General features: G+C 37.2%; 1 protein-coding gene across 6 annotated transcripts in view; it reads right to left on the bottom strand.

Annotated features, from left to right (window-relative positions):
• The window catches only part of LOC150095411 (spermatogenesis-associated protein 6), a 523,112-nt gene that overhangs the window by 457,048 nt on the left and 42,903 nt on the right, over nt 1–23,161 (bottom strand). For 3 of the 6 annotated variants that reach the window (XM_090410324.1, XM_090410319.1, XM_090410326.1), the window contains exon 1: nt 8,794–9,057. The exons of 1 other annotated variant lie outside the window; for it this stretch is intronic. The gene's annotated coding sequence lies outside the window, so the exon portion shown is untranslated. Of the gene's footprint in view, nt 1–2,389; nt 2,491–8,793; nt 9,058–9,434; nt 9,456–23,161 lie in introns of those variants that run through there. 2 more of the 6 variants (XM_090410320.1, XM_090410323.1) reach the window with 2 other exon arrangements.

Genomic DNA, 23,161 nt, shown 5'->3' with positions numbered 1-23,161 from the left:
CTTTTACCAACTTCTCCATTATCTTAACAACTACTCTTGTGGTACTGATTTATTTATAATTTGCTACTTATGCCTTGGAGCTTACTTTATGCAGTGGGGATATTTGCCATCTTTTAACTCCGTTGACATATTCTGCAGTACCCTAAGCACCTCCACTTCATCAACCTCTATTTCACATCAGCCATTACAACATCATCACCCAGATGGTACATCCTTGCAAAACGTTCACTCAGTAATAAACTATTTGATTTGCTTTTGTTACCTCCCCACCATCAACACTTTTTAAAGTTATTCTTCAATAGTCAATTCCTCCTTTTACTTGCCACATAATGAAAGAACTATTTAGAATTTCTTTTGGTCTCAGCAGCTAGTTTCACTCATAATTAATAATAATTAATATAATTATTATTATTATTATATCTCCATGGAATCAAAAGACTCTTCATGAGCAGTGCCACTGTCACACACACACAGTTTATCATACCATGCCTTAAACATTTCATCCTCTTCAAACTAGCCATACTCCACTCATCACTCTCTATGCAAAAAAAGCTTGGTCCTCAACTGCTTGCTCCCACCTTCCTTATTAGTTGACTGCTACTCATACTGCTCTTTTGTTACCCTAATGAAGTAAGTCACCTTCCTTGCCTGTCTTTGCACTCCTCACGCAACTGACTGTTACCACCACTCATCTTGTGCTTCTTCCAGATTACATGCCTTACTTCTTCATTCATCCATTTCACGCCTGCTCTATTTAAATTCTTGACCCTTGGAATACATTCTGCTCCACTATAGTTCTGGAGTACGACCCGAGCAACATTGATATCCTTTTCTTCCCATTCCTCATTCCATGTTATTGCTACACACAGTCTCTGGAGCTTCTCATAATCATTAGCTTATAGTTCCACATATATCCTTTTCTAACAGAAGTCCTCATATGGATGGCCATGCTTCAAGTGATCACCTCAAATCTTCCACCAGATGGTGAGAGAGTGATTTGACATCCCCATTTATAATAGCATTGTCTGATGATGATGTGATCAAATATAAGACCCTAGATCCTCATGTACCTGCTGTTAAACACTGCCTTAGGTAGTTGTCTTTCAAAAACTCAATTAATATTACCTTAATTAAATTAAAGTCACCCATAATGATTACTCATTTCTTGCTAACCATGCTGATTTTCCTATACATTTCCTGCTTACTACCCTCCACATTACCAGGTCTATAATAACACCCAACTAAATATTTCATCTTTTTCACCTCTACTTCACACCATACTATCTCAAAACCACTGCCATAATTTGCTCCTTGCAAATCTACATCAGATGGGTACAACTCATCTGCTACCATCAACAGTTCCCCTCCTCCCTTTCTTTCTGTCAAAAATAAATATCATATCCATCCATCTGCATTATTATTATTATTATTATTACATGACACCTCCAAGGAGTCCAAGGCCTCATTGCAGGACACTGCTCCACTCCACTCCACTACACACATCTCACGGTCTTCCCTACTTAATTCTCTGACTACTCTCAATGACACTACCATTGATGCCATCTACTGCCCACAACCAAAAAAACAACAGTATTTTTGTCTGTAAACTGCATGTGCTCTTATGGACGATTTGCCTGTGAACAGGATGAAAAATCTGAGTTTCTGGGGGGGGACTCTGCTATCTCACATGAAATAAGTTAACTCACCTTCAATTGAAAAAGCCCATATAAAGATTCCTCTCATCACAACAAGAATCAAATGCAGGTCTTTTCAAATCAAAGGGAGCAATGTTTCGTTGTTCTTCCAATTGCGTAACAGAAGCGATTCTATTTTTATCAGGATGTCATTCTCATCTAACCATGTCTCAATTATACCAACAATTCTGGGATGAATCAACTCAATCAAAGCAAAAATTTCATTCTTCTTATTTTGAATATTTCTGGCACATGACTCCTAAATTTCTTTCCGGCCTCTTCTTTTTCAAATTAGCATTGTCCTTCTTTACCACATTTTCTTTATATTCCCTCCACAATTTTTTTTTTGTCTGCAAATCCTGCTTAATGATGCTATTTATCATTCTAATTCCTACTTGATTTATCCTTCTGACTCCAGGTATACATTCTGACACTGCTTTTTTCAGATGGCCTTTGACCATCTACCATGCATCACCACTATTAAAACAGTGATAAAGTTCCATTTCACAGTTCAGGAATATTAACTTAATCATAATTTTGTAGCAAAACAAGTAGAATTTATAAGATTTATTTATTTTGCAATGTTTTTTGCACAGAGGTAAGTTTGCTTAATTGTTCATAACTTATTTTAATAGTATTAATGATACCAAACAAGTTATTTTATAAAAAAGATGTTTATTAATTATTATACACACCTATTCACAAGAATATAGTAATTTTATTACTGCAAATAATCCTGCTCTGCAGATGAAGTTGATCTTTGCACTTAATCTTGGATGTCCACGGTCTCTTCTTCCTGTAGGTTTATATTTATATGCTAATTTGGGGATCCTATTGTTATTCGTTAAAAAAAATAAATAAATAAAAATAATTAAAATTAAAAATTAAAATGGAGGAACATTATTGCTTGCCATTTGTGAGGATGAAACTCTCCAAATCTTGACAATAGAGAGACAGTCATTCTGATTTAAATTTGGGCAGTGTAGAAGTGCTTCGGCACTCTCTTTAAATAAGCACTTACCTAAACCTGCGGCAATGTAAAAGGCGAGTACTGGACCATAGGATATCATTGTCAGTCCACTCCATGCTAAGCAAGTCCAGATTGTTTAGGTTTATTGTTGTTAATATAAGACTGGTGTTCTCGTAATCATTTTTCAACAAAACATTCTGTTTGTCCAAAGTACAAGAGGAGGCACTTGCATGGAATGGTAAACACCGGGGGGGGGGGGGCTATTCATCTTTTGTGGATAGAAATTTGTTGATAGGGAAAAAAGTAGGAACTAAATTATATCTTTTCAGGATCATAGCAATCGTCTCAGAAATGCCTGCAATATCTGGGATAGGGACTTGCTGTACAGGTCAGAGTTTTTGGCAGTGAGCTTGTAAGAGTCCAAGATGTGTTTAAACTTCCTTGAAGTGAAACCATTCTGTAGTTGGATGCACTGGATGCATTCAATTCTTGCTGGAGAGCTTGGGAATTAGAGCAGATAACAAATATGGTCTAATACTCACCTTTATATTCTTGCAGGTTTAAGTATGAGCGGTTATTTAAAGAAAGTGCTGAACAGTGGCAGCCGGTGAAAATTTTAAGTGGGGGATGCTGCATATACAAAATTTTTAAAAAAAATAAATAATTCTTTTTTTCCTAATTAGTAACAAATTTATTAATAAATAAATTTACATATTAAAAAATTGCTTTATTAAAAATATTTCACCCTCACCACGAACAAACACCAATAATAAAATGAAAGTTTATTTTTCACTTGGTTAGAGTATAATAAAATTAGTTTAATCCTTTTTCCAAGTGTGAGCAAACAAAGTTTGCGCCTGAAAGTATCTTCAGGACTGGGGTAAGGTGGTACAACACCAGGGCAACTCGTTGCAAAGGTGGAGCATCTTTCTCTAAATCCAGAGTAATTTATTAAAAAAGGGTGGCACACCATTTGGCAACTCCTACTGAAGAGACCTCAATAAAGGTCGAAACTAGTCTGGGTAGTGTCCCTTCCCTTAATGCATAACATTAGACATATCCGCAAGGAGATGTGTTTTGAATTATAGGATATACTGAGATAGGAGTGTTGGTAGCTTGCTCCACCTTTGCAACGAGTTGCCCTGGTGTTGTACCACCTTACCCCAGTCCTGAAGTTATTTTCAGGTGCAAACTTTGTTTGCTCACACTTGGAAAAAGGATTAAACTAATTTTATTATACCAATAATAAAAGTTTCTTATCTCACAGAAATAACGCGTGCAAGCATAATACACTGCTCAAATGAGTAGTGTCAGAATGACTTGTAGCGTGCATCACAAGTGCAAACGAATATAGGTGAGATGGCTGCATTTGGCCAAACACGATAATTCTGACACTGCGTTAGATCGCAGTGTATTTGTTTCGTGTAATGATAATTGAAAAATATAATTCTTTTCATATTTTCAACAGTGACACTCGTATCAAAAAAATAGTTCACCCTCACCATGAACACACACCAATAATAAAAGTTTTGTATCCCACAGAAATAACGCACGCAAGCATACAATACACTGCTTGTTTGAGCAGTGTCAGAATGACTTGTAACGTGCAATCACAAGCGCAAACGAATATCAGCGAGACTGGCTGCAATTGGTTGAAAGTGATAATATCGACACTGCATTAGATCGCAGTGTATTTGTTTCGTAATCTAAAGCGTTAATCGAACAATTTCAATTATTAACTATTCAATCACTGTCGAAACATAAGCTGTAACCTTTAACATGTTGTATTGCATTTATATAACATTGTAAGCATTGTTATTATTTATAGAAACACAAACAAAATTAAAATTTTTCATTTTTTCCTTGGGGGTGCTGCAATGTCGCAGTGCTTATGAAGCACTTCTACACTGAACAAATTTAAATCGGAATGACTGTCACCCTAGTGCCATGATTGGAGAGTTTTATCCTCGTAGCCAAGCAATAATGTTTTCCCATTTTTATTTTTTAATAATGTAAAAAAGCCTGATTGGCTGAGTGGTTAGCATATCCGCTCTCCAGCCAAAAGGTTGCGGGTTTGAATCCATGGGCATGGTTGTTTGTGATTTTCTGTGAAAATACTAATGGTGGTGGTGGATGGTAGATGGCATTTATGTAGTTGAATGGTAGTGGCGATTTGTTGTAGTTGGTGGATTGAGTGGTGGAGATGGAGAGTAGATGTCCTCCTTTGATGAGTTTTGGACTGCCTGGAGGTGTCATGTAATAATAATAATTATTATTATTTTAATTATTTTTTATTTTTATTTATTTTTAATACAATGTTGTGTCATTTTATTATGTAATTAAATTTTATTTTATATCAAATCATTTAATTTTAAATTCAGGCCTTAATTAAGTGGTGGAGATGGAGAGTAGGTGCCCTCTCTGGATAAGTGTTTGGACTCCCTGAAGGTGTCACAATTATTATTATTTTAATTTTTTTTTTTTTTTAAATACAATGCTGTGTTATTTCATTATGTAATTAGATTTTATTTTATTCAAATCATTTAATTTTAAATTTAGGCCTTAATTGTAATCTTATTTATTGTAACCACATGGTTCAGCTCTGCAAATATTCTTTGTTGTAGCTTCACCTTGTGATCATGCTGATGCACTGATGATGATCATTTAGTTACTAGTTGAAATATTTGCAGTAATAAAATTGCTATATTCTTGTGAGTATGTGTATATAATAACTGTGATAATGGCACAAGTTTCATTAAGAAAAGATGTTTAATAACTGGCTTATGTTTTATTGGAAGTTTTTCCACTTGGTTATACTACAAATTAAAGATACCAAGAAATTATATACTTGGTTTAATCCCTTATCCAAGTGCAGGCAAACAAGTTTGCACCTGAACTATTTTCAGGACTGGGGCAACTCTTATATAGAAGCTTATAACTTCAGATCACTTGCCTTAGTATCCTATAATGCAAAGCACATATCCTTGCAGGTATGTATAATGCTATGCATTATGGGAAGGGTCACTACCCAGACAGGTTTCGACCTTTATTGAGGTCTCGTCAGTGGGAGTCAGAGCCAGATCTGATACCAAGGTTTAAGTAAAATAGTTCAGGTGCAAACTTGTTTGCCTACACCTGGATAAAGGATTAAACCAAGTATATAATTTCTTGGTATCTTTAATTTATGGCTTATGTTTTGTTGGATTTTAAACCAGCATTGATGACTATAACTTGTTCAAGTTAAGAAAATTCTTCATAGCCATGATTGACTCTAAAAATAAGATTTTCTGACCTGTAACAACTTCTAAATAGGTTTTTTGTCATCTTATCCTGTGTGAGTTGTCCAAAACATGGTTGACCAGTCCTGACCTGTCATAATTTGGGAAATTCTTATCTAAAAGATGAACTCCTACATAGCTGTAACACTTCTTTTTACAACATTAGAGAGTGCCAAATTAGGGCTTTAGATCTTTGGCATTTTACATTTTGAATTGTTTCACTTACTACTTTGGGCTCTGAAGATGCTGGTTTAAAATCCAGCGAAATATAAGCCATTTAATAAACACTAATTTTTTATTAAATAGTTTGTTTGGTGTGTTAATACAGTTAAAAATAAGTTAGTATTATTATTATTATGTGACACCTCCAGGGAGTCCAAAGACTTATCAAGGGTGTGCACCCACTCTACAACTCTGTCTCCACCACTCAATCCACCAACTACAACGAACCAAAACTACATTATCATCAACTACACCAACGGCATCTACAGCCCACCACCACCACTTTCACAGACAATCACAAACATCTATGCACACGGTGAAATTCGAACCCGATGAGCACTCTACTCAACTCCATTACACACATCTCTCCATCTCTGTTAAAACTTAATTCTCTATATCTATATACACACACAACAACACTACTACTGTTACCATCAATGCCACTACCGTCGATCACCACCACCTATCTATCTATCTATATCTATATATATACATATATATATATATATATATTATTACTTGATACCTCCAGGGAGTCCAAGGACTCATCGTGGGAGGGCACATACTCTACTTCGGTTAATACATCTCATCCTCTCTAATACTACTTAATTCTCCTACTACCATCAACGCCATTTGTCTCCTGTCATCACCAACAACAGTATCGTTTTTCTGTAAATTGCATGTGTTCTAAAGTCCGATTTGTCTGTACGAGGGATGAAACCAAGTTTCGAGGAGAAAAAAACCCTGTTACCACTGTATGATATCAGCTAACTCACCTTCAACTGAAAAAGCCCATATAAGGATTCCCCTCGCCACAACAAGAATCGAACCCAGGTCTTTCCTAATTGAAAGGCTATATATGTAATTTTTTTTTAATCTGTAAATTGTGAGTGTTCTCATGGCCGATTTGCCTACACTCGGGTTGAAAAACCACTAAATCTTTTCCCAATAAATTTATCCTCATAAATCCGATATGATTTCTTGTTAAACTATTTCTCATTCCCCACCCTCTTTGGAAACAATGCGGCAGGTTTTCCCATTGTAAAAATTACAACCCCCCCCCACCACCACCACCGAAAGTATACACGAATTCCATTATCAGCAAACACCTTCTTAATTTTGTCTGGCCTGCTTCTTAAGGTAAAAAGCAGCCTAGGCAAACCCTTATTAAGTTCACAATTCTTGAAGCGCTAAATCTTTGACAAGCGACGTCGAGCATTGGAAGCGAAGGGGGAGAGGAGAAATTAATGTGCTTGTTGAAATATCAAATTCCCGTAAAATTGCTTGTGGAGATAATCCTTACGCGGACTGCCCTAGTGAAGAGGAAGTGGAAAGGAAGCACAAAGGGCGTCGAAATAAATTCTTCGTCTTGATTTTCCATGTTGCCATATACAAGGATATCGCCCAAATGCCACTAGCTATCCTACAAGTTATAGCAATGATCGGTTCAACAACCGGCTCCAGCACACACCAGCTGCGTCTTAGTGACACCATAACGAATTTGTAAAACGACGATTGTCTAGATCAGTGGTCTCCAAACTACGGCCCGCGATATGATTTTATCCGGCCCGCCAATTGGACTAATTTTTCAATACGAATCCGCAAAAAAAAACGGGGTGTTGACAGATCTCAAATGCATTAATTAAAATTGTGTTCAAAATATATTCCAGAATAGCAAAAAGTAACCGTAATCCAAATTACGGTCTTTCTGACTGTAAAAGGTCGGTTAAAATGACTAACGAGGAAAAAAAATTTAAAAGAATTCAAAATGAAATAAAAAAGTTACATCCGAATAAACTTTTTTATCAACAAAAAAATTATGTCGCACGAAATAAGAACACTTAAAAAAAGTCGGTAAAAACACGGTTAAAATGAACTAACGAGCAAAAAACGAAATAAAAATAAATTTCCCGATCTGTATTCATTGACAAAAAACTAGAAGTTATACGAAATTTAAAAAAAGTTACATGTAAATTGTCGGTGTATATTCGGTTGAAAAACTAACGACTAGCAAATATTTGCTGTCATTAATATACGATAATTTAATGTCACATACTCTGTAATCAGTTTTTTATCTGCTTTCAATAAAACTCATATCTAGTTCTAGAGTTTTTTTTTATTACTACGGCCGGCTGAACAGTTCTTAAGTACCCAATGTGGCCCTCACGGCGAAAAGTTTGTAGACCACTGGTCTAGATGACAGCACCACTTCAACATTTCACAGCTCACACAAAATTATAATTACGCTGTAATATCCAATTAAAATAAACGATTTATATCAAAGCAAGACTTCAAGTAGTCAAAAGCTCGCGACATACAAAAAAGGAACATAAACGTTTAACAGCTTTACAAAATAATACCATCCTATTAACTTCTCAACTTTTAAGTTCGTTTTAATTTTATTTTTGGGTTATATTTAATTTCTGGGATATCTAAATTTTAATACAGATATCTCACACGCTTCCTTGCGGCTGCCATTTTTGAAATGTTCAACTACACTAGGAAACTACTGTAGGAAAGAAAAAAAATATGTTTTTATGGTTGATACAGGGTGTTTCAAAAAGAACGACCCGATTTCAAATAATTATATTTAATAATGAAAATGTGGTACAGTTACAAAATAAATTACCAAGTATGAAGTAAGGCCTAAAGTTTCACTCCCCGCAATTATCACATGGTACAAGTCGCATTCATTTGTGATTCGTGCTTCCAGATATGCAATTTTCAAATCGGGACATTCTTTTTGAAACACCCTGTGTTGCCGGTTTTTCCCGTTCTCCAAACTTGAGCACGTACACCCCGCTTAACTGATTAGTGGGTTACGAAGACCTTGCCGAACAGCAACAACCAAAACCAACAAAATTTAAAATCACAATACCACAGGTCAAAGACTGTATTCAGTCTGGCTATTACAAAAACTACACAATAGAAGTGAAACCCTCATCCGTTTTTTTTTTTTTTTTGCGAGTTTAAATATTTATGCTTAGATTTTTCTGCAAATACTCCACAAAACAATTATACACAAACAAAAACGATATCCTTAATTACAACTTTACATATTAAACCAATTACTTGATAGAAATGATTGCTATATTTTACAATCCAATTAATCCTATCTCTTTTTTTTTCCTCGTAACAATTACTAAAATTTTACTCACATTAGTCCATATAATCACTATTATGAAAGCTTAATTATGACACCTATTAAATGTTATATAACTAAGAATATATCCTAACATGCCCAAATTGATTTCAATTTTTCTTTATTACTTAAAATGAGCTTTATATTTTGCTGCATGTTCCTTTTATAACACAGGTCGTGATCAGATCAAATGAACCAGATGTCATATGCCAGATGTTATAGTAGGTCACCTTATTAGCAATACCATTCCTTGAAACAGGTGGCAACAGGTATCTTTTCAAACAGTATTTTTGATTTTTTCTGACAAACTAGAAACAACATCGTCATTGTCCTACATCTTCATTAAATAACATTTTCATCTGGTCATTTGTTTTTGTTTAGTTTTAAATATGAACAGACTAATATTTATGGCATAATTCATGATTTAAGCTACTATTGCTTACAGGAAAAGAAATGTAAATTTTTACTAACTATATTAACTATATTTTTTTACCATATTATGAGAAAATATTGATATTCATAACAATGTCATCAGGAGATAACAAAAATACTACTTAAGAAGTAATTATTGTCAGCAGCTAGAAAAATATAAAAAAATATATCAAGCTTAATAGACTAATTAGTTCACAGCTGGTTAATAATTTCAGAGGTGAAAAATTATACAAAGATCAATAGAATAAAATAAAAAAATAATAATTACTACCAAAATAGCTGAATTTAGGCTGAACAACAAAGCAAAAACTTATTAGAGTTTTGAATTGATTGGGAAAGTCATTCAAGGAAATTATAATTTGTAGCAGCAAAAGTCCTTATGTCAGGTAGATTACTTTAAAGCAGTTGGATACCCAGGTATCATGACAAGCAGCAACATTGATACAAACAGTTGAACATTTAAGATTTTAAGTTTGATGTTGACCGTAATAGACTTGATTTTGAAAGAATATTTGTTAGCAGCAATAGTAAGTTGTATACCACGAGTGAAGAAGAGGACACAATTTGGAGTAAAGTGGATGACAAACAATATTAAACAGGAATTGCATGCGAAAAAGAAGCTATGGAAGAGATATAAGAAGACAGGTGAAGAAAAGATGCATGAAGAATATGACACAGGCCAGAAGAGTGACTAGAATGGTAAGGAAGATGAAATTGGAATATGAGAGGCGATTGGCCCTAAGATCCAAAGAAAATCCTAGGGAATTTTTTTTTTTAGCTAATGTGGCCAGTAGGAGGAGAAATGACTGTGGAAGAATGATATTGTGGGATAAAAATAGGAATAGAGTGACTGATGTAGAGGGCATAGTGGAATTGTTCAATGAACACTTTATTGGAGGATTTCATCTTGGAGGAGTCAATTTGAATACTAGAGGGATAGAGCAGGTTCGAGGTTTAGAGGTGCAGGAGGAGAGTGTTAGTAAAGCTGTGGGACTGGATGGTATTTCACCACGAGTTTTGAGAGAATGTGCTAAGGAACTGACAGTTCCCTTGACCTGGCTTTTCAATGAAAGTCTGGCTGTGGGAAAGGTGCCCATGGAATGGAAGGAAGGTAAGATAGTGCCATTGCATAAGGGCGCTAGCAGACTGGAAGTGTCTAATTACAGGCCAGTTTGTGTGCCATCAATAGTTAGTAAGATTACCCTCAACAGCATTGGGCAGTTGAGGGTAATGTTATCAGTGAGAGTCAGCATGGATTTGTGAAGGGGCACTCTTGTTTTAGCAATATGCTAGCCTTTTATGATAAAGTTACAAGAGCATTAGATGAGGGAAAGGCATATACTGCCATTTTTCTAGACTTAACAAAGGCATTTGATTTGACAGCATGCCACATGATAAGCTGATATTCAAGTTGCAGCATGGGTCTGGATGTCAGATTGCTCAACTGGATTCAGGATTGGCTGTCCGATAGGTACCAGAGAGTTGTGTATGGTGGAGCAACATCAAAGAGGCAGAAGATTACAAGTGGGGCTCCACAGGACTCAGTACCGGAACCTATATTGTTTAACCTTTATAACAATGACATTGTCCGTGGATTGCAAGGGGATATTCAGTTGTTTTCGGATGATGTGAAGCTGGGAAGGGTTATTAGTAATAGTGCGGATGTGGTAGCCCTGCAAGAGGATTTGAATAAGCTAGATAGATGGGCAAATGAATGGGTGTATCAGTTTAATGCAGCAAAATGTGGGGTCTTGAGGTTTGGGACACATCGATGGGACGCTGCATACTCTATGGGAGGAATTATACTGGAGGAAGTAGGGGGAGACAACAGATCTGGGGTTGATGAGTGATAGAAACCTGAAATTTAGTAGACATATTGCAAAGGTGGAGAAGGACACTGACCTGTAGAGATAAAAGGATTATCATTCCGTTGCCTAAGTCTCTGATCAGACCACACTTAGACTATTGTTCTCAGATCTGGTCCCCAGGATTTGAAGGAGATAAATTAACTGTGGAAAATGTACAAAGGCAGATAACAAAGATGGTTTCAGGACCGTACAATATGAGTTATGAGGATCAACTGGGAATGTGGACTGCAGAGTTTGGTGGATAGAAGAAGGAGAGGTGATATCATTGAGACTTTTAAACTGTGGAGAGGTGGTTACAGGGTTAACACTGGGGAGTTCTTTCGCTTGTTTGAACAGCAGGAAGGAGTGATGACAAGAGGCCATCCCTGGAAGTTACGAAAGGAAACCGTGAGCAAGAGGGAGGAGTGGTTTCATTGCATGGAAGGTGGTTGAACCACGGAATGCATTGCCTGATGGAGTGGTGAGAGTGAGAACGGTCAATGAGTTTAGGGAGTGGTATGATAGACTTTGTGTTTCTTAGGGGGGGGGACCTCCCCTCAATGAGTCTTGATAGACTTTGTGTTTCTTAGGAAGGACCTCCCACGATGAGTCTTTTGACTCCATGGACGCCTGAATAATAATAATAATAATAATAATTTTATCTTCATGTTTATGTTTCAGTGTTGAGGGGGAAAAAAATCACTATAATACAAACTAGCATTTTCCATGGTTTAAGCAAGTCGGTCTTCAGATTAGATATTTCATTCTTCCTCTGTACTATGATAAATTTAGCATAAGCAGCCAGTTTGGGTCTCAATACAATCTCTTTGTCTTCCAATTATTCTTTTCCTATTTATTTTAACTTAGGAATTGTTGAATTTCATCATAATATTTTTTGTTCTTGTATATACCCTCAAGTGGAGTATATGGTTTGAATATGAAACTAGTGCCACTAGAGACATCAGAGAGTACTTTATAAAGGAGTGGATTCCTGGAAAAGTTGTTAAATAGTGGTATGCCACAGGGCTCTGTACTCAGGTGACTGTTATTTAACTTTTACATTAATGATACAGGAAATGATCTGAGTGGAAATATTCAATTAATTGATGATGATGTAAAACTGGGTAGAGCAACAGTTAATAAGGATGATGCAGAGATCTTGCAGGATGATTTATATAGACTGACAGCATGGCTAAAGAAGAATAACTGTCGGTTTAACAAAGCAAAGCTGCTTATACCACAGTGATGAAACTGGGCTACAAGACATTAACAAGGCTAGGGATTTTAGGAGTCTGAGTTGAGGTTATATTGTAAAACTAGCCAAAGCAGCTCATAGGATTACTTGGTTATTGAAGAACATACCACAGACAAGCAAAGATAAAAAAGTTATTATACCTTTTGATATGGCTCTATCTGGACTATTATGAGCAAATCTGGTTACCTGTGTTTCTTGGAGATGTGGAACACATGCAGAGGCGAGTGAACAAGATGGTGGCAGGTCAATGGAATGCTTCATGTGTGAAGAGAAGATTTGTGTGTTACGGAGGCTGGATAATAGGTAGAGAAGAGGGAGATATGATATATCTGAGACATTTAAGTTGCTTAGGGATTATTTTATTATTATTATTATTACCCAAGGCCCCTATGGAGTCAAAGACTCATCTAGGAGGTCCTTTTTTTATCGTACACACAGCTCATCATACCGTGCTTTAAACACACTCAAATTCTCTGCAGACACCACACTCTCAGGCAAGGCATTCCAATCATTCACAACTCTGCATGAAAAAAACCTGCTTCTCACTCCCCCTACTCACACCCTCTTTACGTGAAGTGGCTAAAGAATTGTCAGTGCCCTTGACCATATTGTTTAATCTTAGTCTCGGGTCTGGTTTAGGGTTTAGTCCCAAAGGAGTGGAAAGAGGGGAAAATAGTTCCACTGAATAAAGGATCCAAGACTACTGTTGCAAATTACCGACCGATCAGCATATCAGGAGTCGTTGTCAAGGTCTTCGAGAAAGTAGTCAAGGGAAAAATACAGGAATGGATTGATGAAAATTAGATATCAGAGAGTGATTGAGACAGTTGTAGGTGTCCTCCCGCGATGAGTCTTCGGACTCCTTGGAGGTGTCAGGAATAATAATAATAATAAAATGAGATACTATATGGGGGACAGCATGGTTTTGTGAAGGGTAGATCATGCCTCAGTAACTTGCTCAGGTTTTATAACACAGTGACGGCTGAACTGGATAAGGGTAAAGGGTTTAAATGATACTGCTAGACCTGGCTAAGGCCTTTGACAGGATACCACATGGAATTCTAATCTGTAAACTGCAATATATGGGAATGGATATAGGGTTGGTGAGATGAATAGGAGGGTGGTTGATGGAGAGATATCAGAGAGTAGTTTACTCAGGAGTAGAGTCCAAAAGATGGCCTGTGACTAGTGGTGTGCCACAGGGTTCTGTTCTTGGACCACTGCTGTTTAATTTGTTCATTAACGATATAAGGAAGGAACGGTTCATTTGTTCGCTGATGATGCAAAGTTGGGTAGGGCAACAGTGAATGCAGAAGATGTCAAAATTTTGCAGGATGATTTGGATAGATTGGAGGTCTGGGCGAAGGAGAATGGATGTCAATTTAATGTGGCAAAATGTAAGGTTATGCATTTTGGGGTGAAAACATTAGCAGCAGTATATCACATTGGTGGAACTGTACTCCAGGAGATTGATGAGACCAGGGACTTGGGAGTGTTGGTGGATAGGGAGTTGAAGTTTAGGGGGCACATTGCAAAAGTAGCTAAATCAGCTCATCAAATCACTTGGATGCTGAAGAATACTTTGAAGAGCAGAGATAAGCAAGTTTTTATTCCTCTGTATCGAGCCTTGATAAGACCCCATCTCTACTACTGTGCCCAGATCTGGTCGCCTAGTTTTCTTCTTGATGGGGAGGAGACTGAGAGGATCCAGAGGCGAGTGACCAAGATGATAGCAGGCTATAGAATGAACCTTATGAAAACAGGTTGAAGATTTGTGGGTTGTAGAAATTGGTTGATAGGTGGAAAAGGGGAGATATTCAAATTGCTGAAGGATTTCTATAGGATTAATTCAGAGGATATTTTTGAGAACAGGACTGGTGGTGGGAGGACTAGGGGACATCCATGGAAGCTGGGCAAGAGTGTGGTTAGTAAGGGTGTTAGAGCTGTGTTTTTTACTTTTAGAGTGGTGAATGAGTGGAATAAGCTGCCAGAGTCTGTTGTGGGTGCTATGACAGTGAATGAGTTAAAGGCAAAGTATGACAGATACTGTGTGAATGTCGAATAGTTGTGATGGACATGATGTTTAGGGCCTCCCTCAATGAGTCTAAGGACTCCTTGGAGTCGCTCATAATAATAATAATAATAATATAGTTTCCAGGGATGACCTCTCGTTCTCCCCTGATCTCCCACTATTTTCTATAGAACCTCTCCAGCATTGATCCTGTAACAACCCCTTAATAACATGTATGTCTCTATCATATCTCCACTCTTCCTCCTGTTCGCCAGACTCTGCAAGTTGATTCTTCCCAATCTTTCATTACACTCGACATTCCAGAGGTTAGAAACTACCTTAGTCAATCACCTCTTGACCCTTTCCAACATCTCTTCATCCTTCTGAAAACCAGGTGACCAAATCTGGGCACAATAGTCCATGTGTGGCCTAATCAAAGCCTTATACAATGGAACAAGAATCTCCCTTCTTCTACAAGTCAGTGTCCTCTGCATCATTCCCAGAAGCCTTTGTGATGTCTTCACAATTTTGGCTATGTGTCCCCTAAATTTCAGATCCTTATCCACTATCACCCCCAGATCTCTTATTTCCTCCACCTCCAACAATATATCCTCACCAAGCATAAATTCTGCATCCCATTTTTGTTTTCCAAATTTTAAAACCTTACATTTTACGCTAAACCAGCTACACACAAGCAGGGATTATGTGCAAACCAATTTTAACTTATAAATCCAAGCTGAGTTAGAAATAAGACACTTATCAAGATTAGAGACTACAGATATGAGAGTTCTGAGAAATGTTAAGAGTGAGAACAGATGGCATCAGTCCTAGAATCATATTAAAAACAAGGATATTAGGAAGAAACATGACATTATTAGCATTCAGGAATCTGAAAGCAGAGCTAATCTCGTTACTTAAACAGAATGAAGAGGAAAGGTTAGTAAAACAAGTGTTTTTATTCAGGATGACAGGAAAATATCCCAGAGAGGCTGGGATCCGGCAGATTGATACTGTAACTCTCAGAAGATGAAAATAAATCATATTGGAGTCCTGACAGAGAACAGATTAATTTGGGAGAAAACTACAGTATACAATTTAATGAAGTGTGCTTTTTATGTAATACTATCATTATATGTTGGTACCCCTCCCTCCTGTTACATATCAAGAATTTTATAATATTTAGGAGTATAAAATTTTAGACATACTGGATTTTTTGAAGATCATGTCAACACAGTATGGAATTTAATGATGGTGCTAGTAAATGGTATTAGATTTGAAGAGAGTGAACATATGGAGTCGACAAACAAGATGAAAGGCAAGAATAAGCAAATTGATAAGAACAGTGCCACAAAATTATGGATTTAGGAAGAAAGGGATAAAAAAAAAACAAAAAAAAACTAAGAATACGTGATAAGCCAGCAGTATGATGGTGTGCTGGCTATTTTGGAGAAATAACATCAGACAGTTGAAAATGTGAGCTTGTCATGTGATTAACAGAATAAAGTGGAACTGGGTTGATTTGAAAGTAAGAGGAAGTAATTTATTTAATTGCTGCAAGATTGCAAGGACAAGATGCTACTGTTGTGTGTGTGTGTGTGTGTGTGTGTGTGTGTGTGTGTGTGTGTGTGTGTGTGTGTGTGTGTGTGTGTGTGTTTAGCATATTGATCATTTCTTATAAATGCATTTAGTGTAATTTGCTTTCATTATCTTGGAAATAAGTAATGATAAACTTAGGAGTATGTTTTGATTGTAAAATATTTCATTGCTGGCATTTTTGTTTATAATCTTCTCAGTTTGAGGGATGTGCTTTGATTGTAAAGCATGAAATATTTTGTCTATGGGATTTTTGTTTATATTGTTTTCATTTTTTATGTTTATCTTTGCTGTGCAATGTAAATAATCAGTTATAGGAATATTACAATCAAGGTGATGTTAAATTATATGTTAATTAAAAGAATAGATGGTGGATCCAATGTAAGAAATTAGGCTATCAGGTTGGCAGTTAAATTTATATACAGTGCTGTGCCATAATATTTATATCACATGATGTTGATTTGTTTTAATAAGTTCTGTAGTTGAATACAGTTGGTAAAGACGATTTTGTATTTTGAATATTTAAATATATGGTTGATGACCTTGTAAATATTTTGGATATATGGAAATTTTAAGATTAAATGTTTTCAATACGTAATATAGCAAGATTGATAAGAAAAGTACAAGTAATTGTGGAGTTTATATTCCAATGCCATGTAGTATTCATAATTATGAAATTAATAATGACAAAAAAATAAGAAAAAAAAAGATATTTAACATATCAATTACTAGTTTCATATAACCATATTGTGTACTTCTGATTGATGCAATAAAGCATAAATATAAGAGGTATTAATATGAAAATTTCCAAATAACAAACCTTAGTTGTTTAATTCATTCAACACATAGTTGGATGCAGAAATGAGATATCATGAGCGTGGATCATTGTTACAGGATATAAAATTTTTTTTCAGCCCAATTCATCCACATGTAGGTCTGTTACGTATGTTGCCCAGAGATCATTTAATATCAGGCCTTGGTTTTTATTACGGGGTGCATAAGGGTCAAAGCTGTATAACTGAGAGGAGACCTCCACATAGCCTTTAAAGGAATGCAGAGAACTGGCCATGCTTCTAACCTAATTTTCAATCCTCACCTACTCGTGGTGCACCCTGTTGAGTATCTACCTGGATACTGAATGAATGAGGATGGGCTTAAAATTTGGGATTTAGCCGACCAAATTGTATTCTTATTGGCTTAAACCAAAATACAAAATAATGGTACAACATGACAAAATTTCATGCCAGCTGGGGCGTCGCCCAGTTAAACAAGGCCCCCGTTGTTTTCACCAGGGAACCAGGGTGAACAGCAAAAAGTCAGCTACTGAAACAAATCTGAAAACACACCCCAACTCAACATCACCACAGTTAAAGATCGGTACTATCAACATAAAAAGCCTGAATGGCAAAGAAATGGAGCTAGCTGAGGAATTAGATAAGTACCAGATCGACATAATAGGGGTGACTGAAACAAAAAAGACAAAAACTGGTAAAATCTTTTTGAGCAATAAATACAAAATGTTATATTCAGGCAATGACAATCAAAGAAAAGAAGGAGCAGCCATAGTATTCAACACTAAATACAAGGCTAATCTTCTTGAATGACAGGCAGTCTCGAGTAGAGTGATGTGGGCAAATATCAGAATGGGGAAATGGACAACAAGACTTATTTGTCCCTATGGTCCCACAGAAGGTTCTACTAAGGTAGAAGTGGAGGAATTTTTTGAGTCTTTAGAGAAAGCAACTGACACAATGAAAAAGGAAAAGTTGGTCATTGTTGGGGATCTAAATAGCAGAGTAGGAAATGATTGTCAGACATACAAAAATATTTTGGGAAAATTTGGAGAAAAAAGCAAACTAATAATAATGGTAATACCTGTTGGATTTCTGCTCAGGACATGGACTGGTTATTACTAACACCATGTTCCAACATAAAAATGTGCACAAATTCACATGGAGAAAAGAGGTAAGGAATAAGAAAAGTCTCATTGACTATGTTATTGTTGATAGTGATGCTTTCCCCCTGGTGCAGGACACCAGAGTGTACAGAGGATTTGAAATTGGAAGTAATCACTATTTAGTCTTGAGCAGGATAAAACTGAATTTCATGTTGAAAAGAATGACATGTAACAAAGTTTTAAAGTGAATAAAAGTTGAGCAGCTCTCATCAGATGTGAACTGTAGACTAAAATAGACAAAGATTATTGAAGAAAAATGAAAGAGTTTGAGAACAGGAACCAAACCTTGGAGATTCAGTGGCAAGCGTTGAAGACAACCCTGATTGATTCAGCCAGAGAGATGTGTGGTAAGGTTGTCTGCAAGGATAGAAAAATCAGAACTCTATGGTGGACACAGGAAGTTAATGTGGCAGTGAAGGAAAAGAAGAAAGCATATCAAAAGTTCCTGTCAAATAAGTCAGCTTGTGCTCTTAGAGAATACAGAGATAAATGTAAGAAAGCTAAACACTTTGTAAAACTAGCTAAACAAAAGTCATGGGAGGACTTTGGCAAGAACATAGAAAATAAATATCAAGAAGGTGATAAAATATTCTGGAGGTTGTTGAAGAAGCTTAGAAATGGAGGAAAGAGTGCTGTAAAAGGGGTTAGAGATGATAAAGGTAACATGAAAACTGGAGAAAAAGATATCCTTGAAGTATGGAGTAATTACTTCGCAAAATTGCTAAATGAAATAAGCAGTGATAGTTTTAGAAATAAATTGATGGCTTTTTCTACTTCAAGTATGGATATGTATTCCTGACTGTATGCCTGTTGAGTGTTTTTTACCACTGTACTATCACTGCTTATTTCTTCTTCTTCTTCTACAGCTTCTCCCACTTAAGTGAGGTGACTGTTTGTTATGAGTCTCCTCCACACCTTCCTGTCTTGGGCTGTCACCACATCCAAGTTCTTCATCTTCAAGTCCTCTTCTACCAGCTCCCTCCATCTCTTCTTTGGCCGCCCACGCTTCCGCCTTATGTCCTTAGCTGCTTTAGAAATAAAGCAGCTAAGGACATAAGGCTGTTGAGTGTTTTTTACCACTGTACTATCACTGCTTATTTCTTCCTCTTCTTCTACAGCTTCTCCCACTTAAGTGGGGTCACTGTTTGTTATGAGTCTTCTCCACACCTTCCTGTCTTGGGCTGTCACCACATCCAAGTTCTTCATCTTCAAGTCCTCTTCTACCAGCTCCCTCCATCTCTTCTTTGGCCGCCCACACTTCCGCCTTATGTCCTTAGCTGCTTTAGAAATAAAGCAGCTAAGGACATCTTACATGTGAGGCAGATCAAAGATGCTGAAGGAAGAGTATTATGGAGGGATGTGGACATAAGAAACAGATGGAAAATATACTTTGAGGGACTTTTGAATGAGGAAAATGCAAGGACTCACAGAGGAGATGGGCAGCCTTCTGAGGGGATGGTGCAGAACATCAGTAGAATGGAAGTGACGGAGGCCATGAAGAGGATGAGGAATGGAAAAGCGGTGGGCCCCAACAGAATTCCAGTGGAGGCATGGAAGGCACTGGGGGAAGAGGGATTGACCTGCTGTGGGACCTGTTCATGAAAGTTTGCCAACAGGAAAATATACCCGAGGAATGGAGGGAGAGTACTCTTGTTCCCATCTACAAGGGTAAAGGGGATGCACAAGACTGTAAAAATTACAGAGGAATAAAGTTGATGTCCCACACAATGAAGATCCTAGAAAGGGTTCTTGATGGTAGATTGAGGGAGGAGGTGGAGATTGCAAAGGAACAATTTGGCTTCATGCCTGGTAGATCAACAACAGATGCTATCTTTGGGTTACGAAAGATGATGGAAAAATATCGAGAGAAACAAAGGGAGCTAAATCTGGTATTTATTGATCTGGAGAAAGCATACGATAGAGTGCCAAGGCAAGAAGTCTGGAGGTGTCTGAGGGAGAAGAAGGTGCCGGAGAAATATGTCAGGTTGGTGCGGGAAATGTACAGAAATGTGAAGACAAGTGTTCGGACCTGTTTGGGACAGACAGAAAGTTTTCAAGTAACAGTTGGCTTGCATCAAGGGTCAGCATTAAGTCCGTTTCTGTTTAATATTGTGATGGAGGTGGTCACAGAGGAGGTGAGAGAAGATGCACCTTGGACAATGTTGTATGCAGATGACATCTTGCTGTGTGTAGATTCAAGAGAAGAAGCGGAAGCTAAACTGGAAAGATGGAGAAAAGTACTGGAAGAGAGAGGTATGAGACTGAGCAGAAGTAAGACAGAGTATATGTGTTGCACAGTGGGCGGTGGCCAGGAGACAGATCTGGAGCTGGAAGGAAATGTCATCAGGAAGGTGAGAGACTTTAGATACTTAGGTTCAACAGTGGAAGAAGATGGAGGAGCTGAGAAGGAAGTGGGATGCAGGATACAAGCGGGTTGGAGGAACTGGAGGGAGATGGCTGGAGTGTTATGCAATAAGAGGGTGCCGATCAATCTGAAAGGCAAAATTTATAGGACAGTAGTGAGGCCAGCTATGACATATGCTATAGAAACTGTGGCCCTGAGGAAAAATAACATCAGCAGGATGGAAGTAGCAGAGATGAGAATGCTTAGGTGGATGTGCGGTGTGACCAAAAAGGATCATCTGAGAAATGACTATGTCAGGGGAACAGTGAAAGTTACGAACTTAGGAGCGAAAATACAGGAGGCAAGGTTGAGATGGTTTGGTCATGTGATGAGGAGGGAGGACGAATATGTGGGAAGAAGGGTCATGCAGATGGATGTGCAAGGAAGGCGGAAGTGTGGGCGGCCAAAGAAGAGATGGAGGGAGCTGGTAGAAGAGGACTTGAAGATGAAGAACTTGGATGTGGTGACAGCCCAAGACAGGAAGGTGTGGAGGAAACTCATAACAAACAGTGACCCCACTTAAGTGGGAGAAGCTGTAGAAGAAGAAGAAGAAATAAGCAGTGATAGTACAGTGGTAAAAAACACTCAACAGGCATACAGTCAGGAATACATATCCATACTTAAAGTAGAAAAAGCCATCAAAGGCTTGAAATGTGGAAAGGCAGCAGGAGTATATGATATTCGACCAGAAATGCTGAAGTATGGTGGTATAAAAGTCTTACAGTGGCTGCACTGCATAGTTTAGAAGGCCTGGACAGAGGGCAAATTCCTGATGATTGGAGTAGCTCTTATAGTACCCATATATAAAAAGGAAATAAAACTGAATGTTAGAATTACAAAGGTATTTCCCTACTGAGTGTTCCTGGTAAGATTTATGCCAGTATACTTGAGAAATAGTTGAGAACAATTGTGGAAGAAAAGCTTGGTGAAGAACAAGCTGGATTCAGGCCAAATAGAAGTTGTCAGAATCAGATCTTCACTTTACGACAAACAGTGGAGAAATCATGGGAATATAACAAAGATTTCAATTTAAGTTTTGTCGATCTGGAAAAGGCATATGACAAGGTGCCAAGAGAGAAGCTATTCAATATGCTACAGTTATATGGTGTCAATGGGGCATTATATCAAGCAATACTTAGTCTGTATTTGAGTTGTAAGTCAGCAATTAGAATTGAAGGAAGTACAGGAAGATGGTTTAATGTTAAATCTGGAGTGAGACAAGGATGTAAATTATCTCCTCTGTTATTCATTATCTATATGGATCACATTATGAAGGAAAGGGGTATTAAACATGATATCAAAATTGGAGATGTTAATGTCAGCTCTTTGCTTTATGCAGACGATGTTATACTTCTAAATAAATCCGCTACATGTCTGCAAGATTCCCTGACTAAATTGAATAACTGTTGTAATAGATATGGTATGAAGGTTAGCAATAAAAAGACAAAGACAATGAAAATAGGTAGAATCATTGAAAATGTCAACTGCATTGTGAACGGAGAACCTGTGAAACAAGTAAAACATTTCAGCTACTTAGGCACGATTTTTAGTGAAGATGGTAAATTAAATATGGAAATAGACAACAGAATCAACAAAGCTGGTATGGTAGGAAGTCAATTGAATAAATTCATATGGAATAAGAGAGAAATTAGTCGGAACACTAAATTTGCTGTATACAAGATGTATTCAAGCCAATTTTAACTTATGTATCTGAGAACTGGGTCAGAAATAAAACACTTGACCAAAGACTAGAGACTGCAGATATGAGAGTCCTGAGATAGATTAGAGCATGAACAGATGGCATCAATGGCAATATCATATTAAAAACGAACTATTAGGAAAGAACTTAACATGGATGAAATGTTTAGTAGGGTGTTGCTATACACCTGATAGTGTGGAAGCCAGTGAGATGGAAATGTTTAGACAAATTGGTCTGTCTAATAAGAAGAAGGTGAGCATTATGGGTAATTTCAATTATGGTAATATAGACTGGATTGAAGAGACAGCACCAGGAACCAAAGAAAATGAATTTCTTGCGTTTTTAAAGGATAACTACCTTAAGCAGCATATAACAGAGGCCATGTGTGGATCAAGGGTTTTGGATTTGATTATGTCATCAGAAGATATCATTGTAAATGAAGTGTCACATCTTCCAGTTGGTGAAAGTGATCATGAAGTGACCACTTGGGTGGTCACTTCATGATCACTTTTGTGAGAAAGGGATATATGTGGAACTATATGATGGGTGATTATGATAAACTCAGGAGGCAGCTTGCAGTGATATCATGGAATGAGGAATTGGATGAGAAGGAAATCAATGTTGCTTGGTCCCTACTCAGTAACCATCTGGCAGAGG

This window comes from Typopeltis vanoorti, chromosome 20, assembly GCF_054136105.1.
Source record: "Typopeltis vanoorti isolate ZY-2024b chromosome 20, IOZ_Tvanoo_1.0, whole genome shotgun sequence".
NCBI classification, from domain to species: domain Eukaryota; kingdom Metazoa; phylum Arthropoda; class Arachnida; order Uropygi; family Thelyphonidae; genus Typopeltis; species Typopeltis vanoorti.
This window is presented reverse-complemented; position numbering and strand designations above follow the sequence as displayed.